Source organism: Oncorhynchus mykiss, chromosome 20 (genome assembly GCF_013265735.2).
Source record: "Oncorhynchus mykiss isolate Arlee chromosome 20, USDA_OmykA_1.1, whole genome shotgun sequence".
NCBI lineage: Eukaryota > Metazoa > Chordata > Actinopteri > Salmoniformes > Salmonidae > Oncorhynchus > Oncorhynchus mykiss.
This window is the reverse complement of record NC_048584.1, coordinates 36,564,015-36,577,152: the sequence shown is the minus strand read 5'-3', so window position 1 is coordinate 36,577,152 and position 13,138 is coordinate 36,564,015. Positions and strand designations below refer to the sequence as shown.

Below are 13,138 nucleotides of genomic sequence, written 5' to 3'. Positions count from 1 at the left end.
CCTGCCTGCCTTCCTGCCTGCCTTCGCGTGCCTGCGTGCCTGCGTGCCTGCGTGCCTGCGTGCCTGCGTGCGTGACAGCGGCTCAGTGTAATGGTTGCTGATGGTAATTCATCCTATCACAGGGAATCAGTGGGGGGACATCCTGAGGGGTTGGAGGTCATTCTCATTAACTTCCTGTTCCTGTTTTCAAACTTCAGTCACCATGGCGATACAGACCCCTCAAATTCCACCACTATCCCAGGATTCATTCAGTGGTGATTTGGAAGACAAAAACACAGATTAAGTTCACTTAGGCACATAAGCCTATAATATAAACATTATAAAGAGGCTGTTGAGAAATACTATAATGAAAGTAGCAGTTTGGTGTTGTGTACTTGTGTAACGTTAACCAGAGTTCACCAGATGTTCGTCACAGACTGTTCACAACATGTAACACAGGAGGATTGCCGACTTGCTGATTTCTGTTTCTAAAATGCATTAGTCCTTTTTGTTATGTCAAAGCACATCAAAAGTGAGAGCATTTTAGAGCATGAGAGAACTTTCAACGGTTGTCCTAAAAACTCCTTTTAACTTTTGAGATTTCCTCACATCTACACTTGAGCTGCAACCTTGTTTGTGGGTTTTATTTCAAAATCTTTTTTATTTTGGGCCGAGCTGGGAGGGATGTAGGCATTGCTAGTTCTCCAAGACAGAGGAGGTCTGTGGCTGTGTATCCCAAATTGTTTGTTCCAAAGGGCTCTCTGGTCAAAAGTCGTGCACTATATAGGGAATATGGTGCCATTTGTGATGTACACCAAGTCTGTAAGTTCAGCTGTGACCTCCAGCATTTTAATTAAATGTATTTAACCTTGAGTTAGCCAGACGAGTCCGTTTAAGTTAAAAACAGTCTTGAAAAAGGATTGCTCGTTAATGTTTTGGACGATTGGACAGCCAGGGTTCAAATTGACATTTCCGTCTTTTGATTAAAACCTTTTCTAAAGGGTCTGTTTCCGAAAGGCTTCTCTGATTCAGACTAACTAAACAGTCTGGGATACAAACAGTACAAGGAAACAGAAAGTACACAGAATCCTTATTGGCATGATCTGATTCTTTAGGGACCTGGGCCAGTATTCATAAAGCATCTCCAAGTAGGAGTGCTGATCCAGGATCAGGTTCCCCCTGTCCGTGTAATGTTATCCATTATGATCTAAAATCCAAAACTGATTCTACATCAGCCCTCTACTCTGAGACTCTTTGTGAATACGGGCCCAGATGCTTAGCTTCCAAGCTTTTTACTACAGTAATGGCCTTCACGGGGGGGGGGTTTAAAGTATGTCCAATTCCAGCAATTCACATAGAAAAAGACTTGTTCAAATGCTTTTGTTTCAAGCTAAACTGGGACGTGAACTGCTGAGGACCATGCAGTGAAGACCTGCAGAAATGCTTTTGGCCTGATCATGTAAAGCTGCACATGTCTGGGTCTCCCTGCCTGGCAACAAGAGATCTATAGGGGAAATGATCCAGACGCTGATAGAAATAGACAAAGCCTCTTCAGTGGACCAGCCCAGACCCAGAACCTGTCTGATCTGATACTACCACGGAAGGGTTGAACTCCAAACCCAACAATAGCCAGACCCACCATAGAAACTCCTATTCACAAGAGAGTGGTCTTTCCCTTACTAACATTATTTTTTGTGTTAAAGGTCCAATGCAGCAGTTTTGGTCTCATTATCAAATCATTTCTGGGTAACAGTTAAGTGCCTAACTGCGATTGTTTTCAATAAAAATTGTCAAAAATAATCAAAAATAGCTTTTTTAGCAAAGAGCAAAAGCAAGAATTTAGCTAGCACTGTCTGAGTGAGAGTGGTTTGACTGGGGAGGGGAAAACAGAAAATGTAGCTGTTATTGGCATAGAGGTTTGGAACTCTCTTATTGGTCTATTAGCTAAATTACCGCATGTCACCATGGAAGTCCAAAACTCACTCCCACCAAAACAGGTAGAAATATTAGGGGGTCTTTTCAAACAGCTCTTACACTAAAAGGGCTAGATCATCATTTTCATAATTTCACACTATTATTCCAACTTCTCAGTGAAGAAATATAGATAAAACATAGGAAAAATCACATTTTTGACTGCACTTGGCCTTTATAACATTTTTACATCTCTTTCTTTTCTTTCATTTATCGGTGTAGTGATTTACTGTGAACTGTGAACTCTAAGGTGTATTGTATCTGGGACAGTATTATGGGTGGAGTTTGTGGTTGGCACTGTGGTGCCGCCTTGTATCAGGAAATTCACATTGTGTTAGGAAAGAATGACAGGTCCATTAAACATGTGATTACCATCAGTTACATTGTCATTCTCCCGTGCTTCATCATAGAGGAAGGATCATTCACAATAGAAACAACTTGGACTGTGCCAGTCTGGTCTAATGGTAGCCGACTATGAAACCCCATACATACCACTTGTGACGGGGCTACGAATCTCGCCTTGGCCCCTAATCTCTGTCTCCTTCTGTGTTTGTCTCCTTCTCTACCTTCCGATCATAAACAGTCAAATAGAAATAACAAAAAATTGCTTTGACTCACACGCCTAGTGCTCCTATAGCTGGGCACACTCTACCTCGGCTTAAGTCAGCTCTTATGTTGATGTCTTGCCAAAGAACACAACAGTTTTATGAATTTGCGTATTTATCATGCAGTCGGGCTAGCCCTCATAAATTCAAGGCCTATAAAGCACTAATTTCATTCATTACTAGTATACTACTGTTTATCATCTCAATTGTCCACCAGTTGCAGAACTCGGCGCAGTGAATGTCTGTGCCATGTATAGTCCCTTAAAAGACCTTTGCTTGAAAAACAAGAAAGAATAGGCAATATTACTGTTCGTCCCTCTTGAGACGCCGTAACAACGACACAGCTAACAGGGCCTTCAGAAAGTATTCACACCCATTGACTTTCTCCACATTTTGTTGCGTAACAGCCTGGATTTGAAATTGATTCAATTGAGATATTGAGTCACTGACCTACACGCAATGCCCCATTATGTGAAAGTGGAATAACGTTTTTTCTAAATGTTTTCTAATTAATAAAAAATGTATTGAGTCAATAAGTATTCAACCACATTGTTATGGTAAGCATAAATACATTCTGTAATATAAATGTGCTTAAACAAGTCACATAATAAATGGCATGGACTCACTCGGTGTGCAATAATAGTGTTTAACATGATTTTTGAATGATTACCTCATCTCTGTACCCGGCACAAACAATTATCTGTAAGGTCCATTTGCAAAAATGTCTCAAAACATTTTTCATTTTGTCATCAGGGGGTATTGTGTGTTGATGTGTGATACATTTTTTTTTAAATAAATTTTTAAATCAGGCTGTAACAACAAAATGTGAAATAAGCCCAGGGTTAAAGAATACTTTCTGAAGGCACTGTACATTTCCTCAAAATAGTCATCAATAATCTAAGATAAATCAAGAAACCTGTAATTAATTATGACGTTTTTACAGAGGTCTTAGTTGTGCAATTTTACATCTAAGATGTTTCTCAAGTAAAAAAAAATGTGTATGAAAACTAGTAATCTCTCGTTTAAAAACAACAAAAACTGAATTGAAGAATCCCATCCATGGTTCCCACTCCTCCAGTAGTACAATCACCAACAAAGAGGTGTAGACTTCGGCTACTAAACTTTGAAACCTGCCAAACACCAAAACAAACAAAAACGTCACAAAATGTTGTCATAATATATGTGCAAACTGTTTCGTCTGGGTACCATGCTACAAGCATTATGATCCAGGAGTGACTTCCATCAAAGTGCTTTCGGTACTTTCTGTCCCCAACAGGCATCAGTCCAGTGATCTCTTCATGTCCTTCCAGACATGATTTCCGTTCTGTAATCCCTTGTGGTCGTCATCACAGCTCACGGTCAAAACGGCTGAGTGTTTTAGCCTGGTGGTCCAGTCCACACTACACATGCACACACTCACTTTTGCAATAAGCCTAAAATGTTTGCCCTTAAACTGTGTGTGTATTTGTCACACTGGGATGTGAAACTCTACAGACGGTCCCAACACAGAGTCTCCACTTTCACTCTAGTTTTTATTTTTTGTAAATTGAACCTTTATTTAACTAAGCAAGTTATTTAAGAACAAATTCTTATTTTCAATGACGGCCTAGGGACAGTGGATTAACTGCCTTGTTCAGGGCCAGAACGACAGATTTGTACCTTGTCAGCTCAGCGATTCAATCTAGCAACCTTTCGGTTAGTGGCCCAACGCTCTAACCACTAGGCTACCTGCCGCCCCTATTACACCAAACACATATGTTTTTCTCACACACACAAACCACTTTAAGTCTCAGTGTTCAGAGGGAACACCATACAAGGAGAACAGGTCAGAACAGGACAAGTCAGTTTGTTCCAGGTTTTCTAAAGTTGATTAGATTGAAAATAAAGCTTTCGTAAAGTCACTAAATCACTATGATTCGATGGCGATATATTGGATTGGCCTTCGATCCAAAATTGAGAGGACATACATTTGGCTTCATGTTCACAGTTTGCCTTTACACCGAACAAAAAATGTAAATGTAACACGTAACAATTTCTACAATTGTATTTACAGACCATATAAGGTTACAGACCATATAAGGTTACAGATCATATAAGGTTACAGACCATATAAGGTTACAGACCATATAAGGTTACAGACCATATAAGGTTACAGATCATATAAGGTTACAGACCATAAAAGGTTACAGATCATATAAGGTTACAGATCATGTAAGGTTACAGACCATATAAGGTTACAGACCATAAAAGGTTACAGATCATATAAGGTTACAGATCATGTAAGGTTACAGACCATATAAGGTTACAGACCATATAAGGTTACAGATCATGTAAGGTTACAGACCATATAAGGTTACAGACCATATAAGGTTACAGACCATATAAGGTTACAGACCATATAAGGTTACAGACCATGTAAGGTTACAGACCATGTAAAGTTACAGACCATATAAGGTTACAGCTCAGGTAAGGTTACAGACCATATAAGGTTACATATAATGTAAGGTTACAGACCATATAAGGTTACAGACCATATAAGGTTACAAACCATATAAGGTTACAGCTCATGTACGGTTACAGACCATATAAGGTTATAGTTCATATAAGGAAATCAGTCAATTTAAATCAATTCCTTAGGCCCTAATTTATGGATTTCACATGACTGGGAATGCAGATATGCATATGTTGGTCACAGATACCTTAAAAAATGTCAGTGGATCAGAAAACCAGTCAGTATCTGGTTCGACCACCATTGCCTCATGCAGTGCGACACATCTCCTTCGCATAGAGTTGATCAGGCTGTTGATTGTGGCCTGTGGATTGCTGTCGTACACGTTGATCCAGAGCATCCCAAACATGCTCAATAGGTGACATGTCTGGTGATTATGCAGACCATGGAAGAACTGGAACATTTTTAGCTTCCAGGAACTGTGTACAGATCCTCGTGACATGGGGCCCGTGCATTATCATGCTGAAACATGAGGTAATGGCGGCAGATTAATGGTACGACAATGGGTCTCAGGATATGGTCACGGTATTTCTGTGCATTCAAATTGCCATTGATAAAATGCAATTGTGTTTGTTGTCTGGAGCTTATGACTGCCCATACTATAACCCCACCGCCACCATGGGGCACTGTGTTCACAACGTTGACATCAGCAAACCACTCGCCCACACAACGCCATACATGCTGTATCTGCGCAGAAATTCTTCGGTTGTGCAAACCCACAGTTTCATCAGCTGTCCGGGTGGCTGGTCTCAGACGAGGTGAAGAAGCTGGGTGTGGAGGTCCTGGACTGGTGTGGTTACACGTGGTCTGCGGTTGTGAGGCCGGTTGGACGTACTGCCAAATTCTCTAAAACAACATTGGAGGCATTGTGTTGTGTGACAAAACTGCACATTTTAGAGTGGCCTTTTATTATCCCCAGCATAAGGTGCACCTGTGTAATGATCATGGTTTTTAATCAGATTCTTGGTATGCCACACCTTTCAGGTGGAAAGATTATCTTGGAAAAAGAAAAATGCTCATTAGCTCGGATGTAAACAAATTTGTGCAAACAATTTGAGAGAAATATGCTTTTTGTGCATATAGACAATTTCTGGGATCTTTTAATTCAGCTCATGAAACATGGGACCAACACTTGTTGTGTTTATATTTGTGTTCAGTATAAGTTAATTCAAATTCTAGATCCACATATTAATCACTGCTAGCGACATAATAAATCCATAAATCCATTTTTTTAACACATTACATGAGCCCCAAAATCCCCCAAATCCCCAGTGGCATGTTCATGGCAAGCTGACCGGTTTGTGTGTGTGTGTGTGTGTGTGTGTGTGTGTGTGTGTGTGGTGACAGTCCAAAAACCATCATCTCTTCCATTGAACCCAATTTAGCTTCCAGCCCTGCGACGGTATGTGAAGTTGGCAAAATGGTGGCTTAAGTTATTAAACTGAGCAGTTTTAATCATTGGTTGCAGGAATTCAAGGTTGGCAGAGAGGAGTGGATTAACACGATGCACAAAGCCTTCATATCCTTTCTGATCTGTGGGCCAGAGCCTGATGTCACCCACAGCCTGCCTCTCTCTCTCTCTCTCTCTCTCTCTCTCTCTCTCTCTCTCTCTCTCTGTCTCGTTCTCTCTCTTGCTCTCTCTCTCTCTCTTTCTCTCTCTCTCTCTCTCTCTCTCTCTCTCTCTCTCTCTCTCTCTCGTGATCCCTTCCTTGCTCTTTCTCCCTGCTGCCATCGTCTACTATCTGTTGCTCTCCCTCTCCAGCTATCTAACTTTCTTCCTGTCCATCTCTCTCTATCTCTTTGGATATCAATGGGGTGGTGCAGGCTATAACTCTCTGATTCTCTTCATCCCTTCATCCTAAGGCTCTGGCTCCTCCGGCCGGTGCCCCGTCATTTTCCCGTGGGCGGCAGCGAGATATGAAGCGTCGTCATGGGTTTCATGGAATTCTACTTGGAGATTGACCCCGTGACCCTGAACCTCATCATCCTGGTGGCCAGCTATGCCATCCTCCTCCTTGTCTTCCTCATCTCCTGCATCCTGTACGACTGCCAGGGGAAGGACCCCACCAAGGAGTACGCCCCCGCGCCCCCCGCGCCCCCCAGCCAGTCGCCCATACGCCTTGTGGTCATGCAAAACTCTCCTGCCTCGTCTCGCTATGAGCAGCAGAACCAGAACAACATGGCTGCTCCAGAACCCAGCAGAAAGCCAGAACCCAGCAGGAACCCAGAACCCAACAGGAAGCCAGAACCCAGCAGGAACTTGGAACCTAACAGGAACCCAGAACCCAACAGGAAGCCAGAACCCAGCAGGAACTTGGAACCTAGCAGGAACCCAGAACCCAGCAGGAAGCCAGAACCCAGCAGGAACCCAGAACCGAGCAGGAAGCCAGAACTCATTAGGAACCACTACGAGCACAGCAGGAACCACTACGAGCACAGCAGGAACCACTACGAGCCGCCGGCACTGACGCCCACCCCCGACCTGGGGAGGGAGAAGAGGAGCACCCTGGTCTGATAAGGAGAGAGGGAGGAGGTGGGGGAGTCCATGACTTAAGAGAAGAGAGATGCTAAGTTCTGGATTTGACACCGTGGAGGACAGAGGGAGATGGTGGGGGGGTCCATGATTGAAGAGAAGAGAGATACTAATTTCTGGATTTGACACTGTGGAGGAGAGATGGAGGAGAGGGGAGATTTGGTTGTATAGAAAAGGCCTGGCCTGGACTGGATATAAATTGCTGCTGTTTTGTTTAGTATTTTCTTTTTGCTCTGTAGATGTTGTTTATTTTGATCGTTATGTATGATCTTGGTATCTATATCGCTGAGAAGGTAAGTCGGCAGGGGTTATTGGTGTGTGTGTGTGTGTGTGTTTGTGTGTGTTTGTGTGTGTTTGTGTGTGTTTGTGTGCGTGTGCGTGTGCGTGTGTGTGTGTGTGTGTGTGTGTGTTTGTGTGTGTGTGTGTGTGCGTGTGCGTGCGTGTGCGTGTGTGTGTGTGTGTGTGTGTGTGTGTGTGTGTGTGTGTGTGTGTGTGTGTGTGTGTGTGTGTGTCTATCCACTACATGTCAAACTATACATGTCACAATGTATGAATTGGTGAATGCATGGAATCACAACACAGAAATCAGTGTCTAAATACAGATGTTTCCACTGGGTTCTCATGTCAAATCAATCCAGGCTGTTACCACAGTGTGTGAGTCATCAATGTGATTGGTTAATTGAACACATTAGTTTATTGGAAGGAGACATGCATGGATTCATTAACCCAATTCCTTTTGTAGGATGTTTTAAATATGTAACTAGCACTAAACAGTAAGGTGCTTTTTACATTGAGTCTTGCATGTAGGCAAAGATGTCCTCATGATGTGAATGACTTCAGCAGAGGTTCATATGAACCTCTGTGTTTTCTGCAGGTGGGACCTGGCAGGCAGGGAGGCTGCTGTCAGGGAATCCCCCACCCACATGCTCGCAGAAAGATAAACAGGAACACACTCGCACGTACTTGCACACACACTTACACTCGCACACTTGCACACACACACGCACTCACACACACGTAAACACACACGCACACACACTCACTCACACACACCCACACAAACACACCGATTGGCATGCAAAAGGTAATAAATGAATGAATGATGGAATAGACACATGATGAATGCTTTAACGTGATCTAAAGAGAGTAGGCAGATAGTCAGACACACCCTATGATAAGAACATTCACTGACCACCAGACCCTAATAACATCCCCAACCCCCACTACTATACCAAGCCTTAGTCTCGTATCACCCTGCTTCTGTTTAAACCTCTGTCTATCCTCTGCCTTTTAAATCCCTCTTTATCCCGCAGGCACGAACTCCATCAGTAAAAATGAATGTGGCCCAAGAGCACAAAGCCTCCCAGTCAATGAATGAATGCATGCTGGCTTCACTCTGTCGATGATTGACACATATTAGGCTTTGACATATTGTATATGAGTGGGCTGTGAAAGCACTGTGAAAACATTGGCTGCCATTGTGATAGAGTTAAAGCTAGACACAGGCTCTTATCTAGAGTGTTTTAGAATACGTGTGTTTATATGAGGAGGCTAAAAACCAGACAGTTTGTGTCCCAACGGGCACCCTATTCTCTACATAGTGCCCTGCTTTTGACCAGCGCTGTGTCGGTGCCATTTGGGACACCGACACAGTTAATGTCACTGGTGAAAAAGTGAATAACGTTCTTTCCACAAATGCAACCTTGCAAATTTGAAAGCATCTGTTTTAGTGATCAAAAGAGAGAGCCTACATCACAGATGAGTAGTTATAAACCCTCTGTTCTGTCATGTTGAATTTAACGTTTCCTCCGTCTTCATCTCTCCCCAAGGCATCCGCAGTCTGGTGCCAGCTGGGATGGATGTGCACATCTTTAGTACATAGATAGGTTTCATTTACACAAATACATGTGCCACAATGGGGCCTCGGTTCCATCATAACGGTCTGGTGTTGAAGGTAATGTCTCCTCCCGCTGTCTTTCCCCAGGGCAGCAGATCAGCATGGAGTCACCACCATTCAGAAACCAGAGTACCTCTGACATTATGGAATCACCCTCCTCTCTCTCCTGCTCACCCCATCGCTACATCGTCGGGCGTGACGATGCCAAAGGACCAATAGACACCCTGCCACACCTCACTAAGAATGATCCACATTGGGATCAGGTTCTACATGCATAATGCTGGAACTATGAACTAATGGAGAACTGCAATACCCAATAGCTTCCATGTAGTCCACACTACTTCATAGAAACTGGAGGAGACATCCGAGCCACAATGGTACAACAACTATCATTAAGACCAGCTACTTCAATGAAGAGACTGACGGTTGATTGGAGCAGGATGTCCTGTGACTGTTCTCCACTCAGCCACATCAAGCCTCAGTCACGTCAAGTCATCTGCTCTGCCACGACTTTGAATCAACCAACAGTCAGAGAGTCGTGATACCGAGGGACTTGACATGCTAAAGCCTCTTATGTAAAAAAAAAAACAAGGGCCTTGTCAGCTCAGTGCCCATCGAGACCAACCAATGACTTGACCAATCACAGAGCCCCATTTGCAATATGAATAGCAGCAAATGATACATCCCCCATGTTTCATGTTAGAGGGATTAGAGTCCAACTCAAGTATTATGGGAGAGCGAGGGTTACATATTCTTTCTGATGTTTGCTCTGCTTTGCTTTGGTCCTCTCTAACATACGTTTCTTCTTGTTAACAGACCAAAAACATTTTGGTCATATTCTGGATTTGACGTAGGTGGTAGTGGGACTAATAAGGAGTGGACATCAGTTAAGGGACTTAGTCTAGGGAGGGAGATATTTGTGGCACGCAAGAGGGAGGATTTCAAATCAAACTTGACTTGAGCCAACGTTCAAGTGAACTTGTAAGCCTGGGGCATATTCATGAGTTATGAAATGGAAACAAACAGGTTGAAACAGGGTGGAATTTTCCAAATAAGAAACAGTTGTTGTCTTTTTCTGTTGCAAAACATTTCGCTACGGTGTACACTAATGAATAACACCCAGGTTTTGTGGAGAAGTCAGACATGTTGCTCTCAAAACACAGTATATCCTTCATTAAATGTCATATTTATGGTACATTATTAACATACTGCAAGAATATATAGCACATGAAATAAAAGTATCACAAAAGTATCACCTTTGCCCAAGCCCCTGTAAATAACATTGTATAAAAAAAGATTAATAAAAAAAACAAAAAACTAAACTAGTTGATGTGTTTGTACGTATGCTGAGAGAGAGAGGTAGACAGCACAGTGCAGCATAACACACACACACACACACACACACACACACACACACACACACACACACACACACACACACACACACACACACACACACACACACACACACACACAACATTGTGCTAGCCTGTATAATCATTAAATGTCACGCCAAAGAATGTACGGCTGAATTACAGATGTGTTGGCTACAGCACATAACGCAGTAGTATAATAGTAAACTATGATATGGGACCAGGCTATTGAAGTTCTGCCATGGATGGAGAGCGCCCTCCAGTGGTTACCTTTGGAAAAACTGCTCTCTCATCTGACTCTTTAAAAACGTATATTTCTGATCGATTTTTCTCATTCGTGAGATACAGATAGTTATTGCATCATGTCTTGTCTTGTTTCTTTGTTCCTCATCTGATACCTCACAGGGAAACCACCGAATCCAACCAAGAGCTTGTGGATTGACAACATTGTTTCATTCCAAATCAACCCGTAGTATATGGGGCTTTTGCCCCATATACTACCCACCAATGTGACCTGTACGTTCTCACTGGTTCCAGGTCATCTACAGGTCTCTGCTAGGTAAAGCCCCACCTTATCTCAGCTCGCTGGTCACCATAGCAGCACCCACCTGTAGCACGCGCTCCAGAAGGTATATCTCACTGGTCACCCCCAAAGCCAATTCCTCCTTTGGACACCTTTCCTTCCAGTTCTCTGCTGCCAATGACTGGAATGAATTGCAAAAATCACTGAAGCTGGAGACTCATATCTCCCTCACTAGCTTTAAGCACCAGCTGTCAGAGCATCTCACAGAATACTGCACCTGTACATAGCCCATCTGTAAACAGCCCATCCAACTACCTCATCCCCATACTGTATTTATTAATTTATCTTGCTCCTTTGCACCCCAGTATCTCTACTTGCACATTCATCTTCTGCACATCTATCACTCCAGTGTGTAATTGCTATATTGTAATTACTTCGCCACCATGGCCTATTTATCGCCTTACCTCCCTAATCTTATTACATTTGCACACACTGTACATAGACTTTGTATACTGTATTATTGACTGTATGTTTGTTGTATGTGTCGAACTGCTTTGCTTTATTCTTGGCCAGGTCGCAGTTGTAAATGAGAACTTGTTCTCTACTAGCCTACCTGGTTAAATAAAGGTGTTCTCTACTAGCCTACCTGGTTAAATAAAGGTGTTCTCAACTGGCCTACCTGGTTAAATAAAGGTGTTCTCTACTAGCCTACCTGGTTAAATAAAGGTGTTCTCTACTAGCCTACCTGGTTAAATAAAGGTGTTCTCAACTGGCCTACCTGGTTAAATAAAGGTGTTCTCTACTAGCCTACCTGGTTAAATAAAGGTGTTCTCTACTAGCCTACCTGGTTAAATAAAGGTGAAATAAAATACAAAATAAATAAAATAACCCCCCACTTGTTTTATCATCAGAAAGAACACATAACTAGCAGATGATTTCAACAGTTTTATTTTGATAATGAAAAACAAACAAAAGACAAGGGAGGAATACTTGGAAAAACACAAGATTTTTAACATATCAGCTTATAAGTATTCTGTCTAGTGAACCCTACACCAAGAGGAAAGTAGGAATAATCACACAAAAGGGGGAAATTAAGAAGAGACATAACACACGCGCTTGTTGTTGGGATTTGACTTTCTTCTAAAAACCAAAACTACATACAATACAAATAAGAATTTAAAAAGGGATGCCAATATCAATCTTCCTCTTAGACTACAGAGCTTCAGCTTCTGCAAAGCAAAGAAACAACGCAACAAGACATACACAACTTTTCAAGACGAAAACAGCAAAGCGTTTTGAGTTTGTCTGTGGTGGGCGTGAGGGGTTAAAGAGTGAGACTGACTACACTTTCATATGGTCTGTAAAACAGCCTGCCACTTTCATATGGTCTGTAAAACAGCCTGTCACTTTCATTTGTAAGGTTGTCTTGAGTAATGCCCATGCAAAGTATCTGAGAAACAGCATCGGTAGAGATGAACAAGTTCTGAATATACATAGTTCATTTTTTTATATACACAGGAGATTTATGTACGGAAAAAAATACTGTACAAAAACAAGATCTTTGTAAAAACAACAAAACCTTTCATATAATAACATATCCTTTCTATACTGTCATCTTTTGGTCTGTAGTAAAGAGATATATAAAGTGATGTGGGTATATTCCACAGTCCTGTATAGGCAACACCATTCATTTGCCCAACGTACACTGTGTTCATTTGTTATATACAGTAGTACATCTGTTACATTCA

At 42.2% G+C, this 13,138-nt stretch overlaps 1 protein-coding gene across 1 annotated transcript in view; it reads right to left on the bottom strand.

The window, feature by feature from the left end:
• Nucleotides 1-12,322: 12,322 nt before the first annotated feature.
• The window catches only part of LOC110499435 (hepatic leukemia factor), a 10,952-nt gene continuing 10,136 nt past the window's right edge, over nt 12,323-13,138 (bottom strand). The window contains exon 4 of the mRNA XM_036956295.1: nt 12,323-13,138. This exon is cut by the window's right edge and continues 1,727 nt beyond it. The gene's annotated coding sequence lies outside the window, so the exon portion shown is untranslated.